Source organism: Papilio xuthus, unplaced genomic scaffold (genome assembly GCF_000836235.2).
Source record: "Papilio xuthus unplaced genomic scaffold, Pxut_1.1 DF826923.1, whole genome shotgun sequence".
Classification (NCBI taxonomy): domain Eukaryota; kingdom Metazoa; phylum Arthropoda; class Insecta; order Lepidoptera; family Papilionidae; genus Papilio; species Papilio xuthus.
Window position 1 is genome coordinate 5,478,991 of NW_013531726.1, and position 7,243 is coordinate 5,486,233.

The window sequence follows — 7,243 nt, forward strand, 5'->3', positions numbered from 1 at the left end:
TGTGAGCATATTGAGTAGGTCTAAGCCGACATCTATATTTAATCCCGCGCGGACGGAGTCGCGGGCGACAGCTAGTAATGTATAAAATTGCATGTCAATCAATATTCTTTGTCCCAGGTTATGCTTATTTACTTTTCACGTTACCGATTGTCCTTGGAATTTAAGATGATTTATGTTCTAGCAGTTAAATTGGTCAGTATTGCACGCTTGGGAACAATTTTACAAACGGTTACAATATTCCCATGATTTTATGTCTCTTCTGTTATAGTCGATAAATTCTTTTGATAGAGATCGTATTTGAAAGTAACTTAAACATTCCCTAAGTGTGGTATTTGGTAGTCGAATATGAGTTTGGTTACAGGAGTTGGGATACTTAATCGTTTTTTTTTTAAAGAGGATAGATAATAATATCGCCGAGGAGGCAGGGCGCCAATGCGCAGTTGACACTGAACGTTCGGTTCGTTAGTCGCGTGCTGCAGCAAATCGGATTTCCTTGAGATGGAATTAGTAATCACTTTCAGCCATTACCTCCCCGCCTTTTTGAATCTCGAGATATTGGAAATGGATTTGATTAGACTGAATTTCGTATTATCAATTTATTTATTTCGTTGATGTTTTTTACTTGGAATAAGCTAGTTGACTCTTAAATATGTTTACATTTAAGTGTATCTTACTAATATTATACTGGATAGATGGATGGATGGATAGAAGGATATTTCTTTGAAGGTATCTCAAAAATGACAGAGTAGATCTCGATGAAATTTGGCATACATTCAGAACATAGTCTGAAAGAACACATAGGCTACTGATTGTCTTTTTTAATTCCGCACGTACGGAGTCGCGGTCGACTACTAGTCTGTTATATACCTTTAACAACTAAAGACGCTGTAAATGCATGGAATTTAACATAGTTGAATCGATAATGTCGTCTTTTATAAAATAATATTTTGCCAATAAATAAATGAACTCTATATAAAAATTAAGTAACATTGTAACTAATTTCAACAGTACAGTAACAAACAATAAACCTATAATACTATGTTGGTTTTCAATGTACACGATTCACAGAATAAAAAGGAACGAAGAGTTCTAGTCAGTAGCGGTCCAACATGAGTAAGTGAACAAATCAAGAGCAAACTTCCGTTACTTAATACATTGGATGTCCACAGCGAGCGTTTGTCCGCTTCAAGGAACTGTCGGAAGAGCATCCGTCTCGTCGCTGCGACGCGAAGCGCTTTCTGCTTTTATTGCGGTTCCTTTGATGTTGCATTAATGAACCTTCCGCTGATCTTTTTTTTAATTTTATATTTATACCATCGTTGATATTACTTTTTTATTTATTTACTTTAAACTTATATTTCTAGTATTTCTTAGATTTAATTTAAGCTTTTCTTTACTCTATAACCATAAAACATTAAAAACTACAAAATCGTCTGCCACTGTTCTTGCTGTATTTCATTTCATGTGTTCATATTCCACAAACTAGTTATCACCCGCGAATCCGTCCGTGCGGTATAAAAAAAAACAATCAGTAGCCTATGCGTTCTTCCAGTCTATGTACTACACACGCCAATTTCAGTGTGATCCGTTGAACCGTTCTGGAAATACTTTGTAACAAACATACCTTTAAACTTTCGCATTTATTTAGCTTTTTTAAACTTTCTTATTTAAATACCTTTTTCCGACTTAAACGATATGCAATATTCCTTTGAACATTTCCATATCTTATCGCTGACAGCTTGTTCGCGTACATCAATTCACAGAATCGTTACGCGAGTACTCGATAAATCAAAGTGTTAAGCACAAAGCGATTGGCAATCCCATCAGCAGATAGACGGCTTAATGAAGCTTGATTGTTGCACGGATAGGAAAGTGGTAAAGCACACACTTTTTAGTTGTTGAGTTTTCACGCACGAAACACTTACAGAAACATATTATCATCGCTCTCATTATCTTAAAAAAAGAAAAAAGATGGATGGATGAAGGAATATTTTGTTTTAAATAAATCGCACATGATATATAAATAAATCTGAGAAGAAATTCAAATATGTGTGAAGTCAACCAACCAGCACTTGGCCAGCGTGTTTGACTATGGCCTAATCACCCTCAACTTAGGGTAGGCTCCGTGCCCCTCGGTGGGGACGTATAGTGAGCTGATGATGATGATGATGATATAAATAAAAGGTAGGTTTTTAAAGGAGTTTTTATTTGCATACTATGGTTACAATTATCTTAGTACTTAGTAATTAGTTCACATTAGCACACTTTAATTTAATTTAGGATGTGAATAGCCCAAAGGGTTTTTAATTACCTTTACAGCTTCTCTAATATAATGATTGCAATTTCTATATCGTGAAGCTTATATTTATGGTGTGATTCTGAGATCAAAATCCACATAGATTTAAAATTTATAAAATATAAGATTACTATAAAATAATTTCTAACTTGTTTTTTTGCTTTTCTTTAAAAAATAAATCTTGCCACAATAAGGGTTAAACAGAGATTTTAGTTTCAAACACCAACGATAATTCGATTAGTTATTATGGTGACAGTTCATTGTATGATATTCGATTGTAAGTGGGATGGGAATTTAATTCTTTGAACATAAATTCGAGTTTATGTAGAGTATGGTTTAGTGGAACCAAATTACATTGTGTCGTATATTTATATAGCTTATCAAACAATAGCAGTGCAGATAATTTATCTTGCAACTCCATCTGTATCGCAAACTGAGTCCCGTCTCAAGTCTCCATATGTATTGTGCTCTGATAAATTGAACGATTTATTTCAAGTCATGTAATTTTGCGCTAAGGTGAGTCAGGTTTGCCTGTATTTGCTAGGGGTAAAGAATTGTTTTCAATATCAACGAAACAATTTTTTATTTATTTTACTGTGAATAAAAAAGTCATGATCCTACTTAATGTTATACGGGTAGTTGAAAGATGAAACGTGGTAGTTTATTAAATCTATATTTATAAGTAGCCTATTTGTCTTTCCAGACTATGTTCTACATCTATGCCAAACTTCAGCGAGATACATGCAGCCGTTACGGAGGCAAACAATCATCCATCTATATAAACATTCGCATTTATAATATTAGTAAGATTGAAAAAGGTCTAAATGGAATAAGGAAAAATATAATTTTGTTTTGAATAGTGTCAGCCCTAAAATATACATATGAGTTTAACTGTTAAGAAGATAAGGTGCACCTTCAAAAACATCTTTTATTAACATTCTTAACTCAATCAAACTTGATGTTTGTCCAAATATGCAAGTCTTCGTCACAAACATGCAGTCTGCATCGTGAACGTTATCTTAAAGCTTCATTAACTTTTGTACAAAGCTTTGGTAAATTACGCTATTTGTCTAAATTCACGTTGACTCTCACTAGTATAAAATTGCGTTGCTTTTTTTTTAAATTTAATCTTATTAAGGTTTTCAAACTGAGTCTCAAGACAAATCTTTATATGTATCATTATATACGTATCAATTTACGATGTTGTTTGCTTTATAGTTGATACTATCAAAGTGATAGCAAACTCTTATACAGATATCAGAATTTCTTTTCGGATGAGAGGATGCATGGAAAGGGAATATATTTTCTTTCTGTGCATCCTCTCCTCCGTCTATTAAAGGTAGGCAACGCATATGCAATTGCGATGTCTATGGGCAACGGTCACTTCGCTATTTCAGCGATTTTAGGTGGCCACTCGCTCGTTTGCCACCTTATGATATAAAAAAAAATAATTTATTTGTACCCCGTCATGACTCTAACTATTATAGGACGAAACGACAGAAGAATTCCTGAAGAATTTTATTCTGCAAAGTTTCTTGTACCGGAATTTGCTGAGATTGGCCCAGAACTCCAACACGTAAACAAGCAAAGTTCGTATTCAAAGGCTTCCAATATACCTGTACTAGGAAAGTCCCTGCATGAAAATAGTAAACTTTATTTTCACGATCCCTAAAGAGCACTTTTATATTGAGGATTTTATATTTTTCTAATCTTTTATATCAAACGATTTAAGTTTTTAAAACAAAAAATCCCGCAAACCACTAGATAATTTTCTACATATTCAAAAGATGAAAGATGTGCAAATTTGATTTTATTAAACATAACAAGAAAAGTTGTTAGAACAACTAATAATGTTATGGTAACTTGGTAAGCCGAGAGTTCAAATGAACCTAATATAATTATGCAAGTAGTGACTGGAAAATGCTCAAATTGAAGCTATTCATTCTCTGCGGTCGCTTAATGAAGCAGCTGGAGACGCTAATTTACTAAACTCGAGTGCTGCTTGCATATTAAAGGAAAGGAAATTCTAACTTCCTTAAAACTTATAAGTTTAAAAAGTTATTCTTTGTTTGAACCGTTAGAGAAAAAATACGTCTGTGCAATTTCCAATAAAAATTAAAACAAAAGAAATAATTGTACCAAAATTACTTAATCCTTAGGCCTTACTCTCGACTTTTATAAATTAATCCTTTATAGCAGGTAACTAAATTAGAGTTGATTTATTGTCGTTAGACAATTATTTACGTATCTGTTTATGATTGTAAAATATTATTTTTTATCAATTTCTATTACTAAATACATTACGATTTAACTCGCAAACTTTACAAATAGTCAGCAGTTCGAGAAGAGCCTCATGAGTTTACGCTTGATTCGCTTGTATTCGTTCAAGCTTCAGTGATTTTAACAAACATACTTTGCTCAAGGAAATGGATTTACTTAAAGTTCAAATAATCGTAAACTATATTCCATCGCTTTGTTATTTTATAGAAACAAACAAAATATGTAGACTGGGGGGTTAGACAAAGTGCATTCGCTCCTAAGCGATTCCACAACAAACTTCAAAATTGGAAATGACTATAAACTTTCGAAACGTCACGTGATTTTTCAAGTTCGCTATGGAATCGACTCTCTGTTACTGTAATTAAAAATAGTCTATCAATATTTAAAAACAGTCAAAGACAGTTTTACATCAAAGTGAACGAAAATGGTAGCCTCAGGGGAACATGTAATAAATATTTACTAGTTTTAATGATGGCCATGTTCACGATTTCGGATAAAATACAAATAAAAGCAAGGGTTTTATTTAAACAGGATACTGTTTTAATTTCCTCGACCTATACAAATATGATATTGAAGTCGTACAAATTTAGAATTATACATCAATGTAAATCGAATTCATTTCGTGCGAAAAAAGACACTAAAGAGATATTTTTCTATTCTATTTTAACCTACCGAAGTATACCGATGACATAAAATATGTCTATTTTAGACAGATGAGTTTGACAACTGACGTCTATAAAGTATTGAATTCATTTTGTATGAGGTTTAATGTTGTAATTAATGGATGGTTGTTATAGTGTTGGGCCGGCGCGCACAACGAATATCTAAACTGTGTGATCGATTTTGTAATAATATAATTCGAAAACAATAATCACGAAATTTTCGATTTGCAAGTTCTATGAAAACAACAATCTAACCTGACACGACCGACCTAACAACTACTTAACCTGAATTATAAAACTAATGTATCTTAAATAGACACACTATAATCAATCGATAGTTATTAAGTAGACTAAGTTAAGTTTAGTTTTCATTTTAGTTGTTTTATTTAATTAAAATTAAGATTAAAAAGCATAAACTGACGTATATCTTTCTGTTTAAAAATTAATTTATCATATACCGCGGAGTAACGAAGCGCAGTTGTAAGAGGTAATACCTCTGTGAGATGAAACCGACAAAATACATCTTGAAAGGAAAATAATTTTAGAAGCGCCGCATGCTCGTACATTTTTCCCTCTCCTATGGAATTTTATTCCACACTCAGATGCTGTTATTGTCTCATCTTATGAAGATAATAACGAAATATTGTCTCTTCTTTATATAACGTATTATACATAGATTGTATAAACATACTTTTTATATATAAACTAGCTGTCGCCCACAACTACGTGCTAGTGGAATTAAAAAAAAACTTAATGAGTAGCCTATGTGTTCTTCCGGACAATGTTCTACATCTGTGCCAAATTCCATCAAGATCTGTAGGGCCGTTCTAGAGATAATTCTAACTATTATATGTTCTTTTTCATTATTTAAGGAAATAGTTATGCAAAAACTTGCCCCCTTTCCTAATAAAAATTAGCGAATTGTTCGGTATTGGCGGCATAAAATAAACAAGTCAACAAACAGCCTTTGACAAATATCAGTTACTATAAAAAGAGGGACAATATAAGTATTTTCCCAGTTAAGAAATGAATTACTTGTCTTCTAACTACTTGCCTGTATCAAGTGAAATAAACGAAAGAAAAATACACTTTAAGACCCGCAGCGGGGTTTTCAATGAAAAGCGCTTAAAACAACAACGTTCTTAGGTCATGAATCTTCCCAAGCTATAGAAATGCACGTTTCTTTTGTTGTAAGTGTAGTCGCTTGACGTTTAAACAAGTGGAAGTACTTTTATCCGACCATGGTTTGATTGGTTAATATTTGATTATTACCTACATTATCTAAATGTATATGTTTTAAAAGATAGGAATAGATTTTATTAAATATTTGATTAAGAACAAAGTGACAACTAAAAGGATGGAGGATAGATCTATTAGGATTTAGTTCTCCGTTAGAAGCGTTCCTGGCCTTTATTGTATCACAATCTTTTTTTTCTTTTTTTTTTATAGGGACTATCCCAATCTTCATACGATATCTTATAATATTATACATAAAGCAAACTATAGATTAGAAATATTTTATTATAATTTTTAAAGCTATAAGGTTTATAACCTTCATATAAATACTAGCTGTTGCGACTTCATACGAGCGGAATTAAAAAAAAACTTAATAAGTAGCCTATGTGTTTTTCCAGACTATGTTCTACATTTATGCCAAATTTTAGCGAGATCCATGCAGCCATTCCGGAGATACCTTCAAACAAATATCCATCCAACCATCTAAACAATCGCATTTATAATGTTAGTAAGATTTTTAATTTAAAAAAGAAAATTGTCGAATACGTGCGGTACGTCTTAATAATAACGCGATTTTACAAAGAAGTGGTTGAAGCTCGGTCGCCTAGGTGTGCCATTGTTCATACTTCTGTTTGTAAGTCTAAATTCAAATGAGTTCTCTTTGAAAGTTCTCGAAAACTCAAGTAGCAGTTGGCTCGTATGTAAAGAAATTCGAAGTGAAATTCTCATTCAAGGCTTATAATGATTGTAAATACGTTTTTCTTTGTTT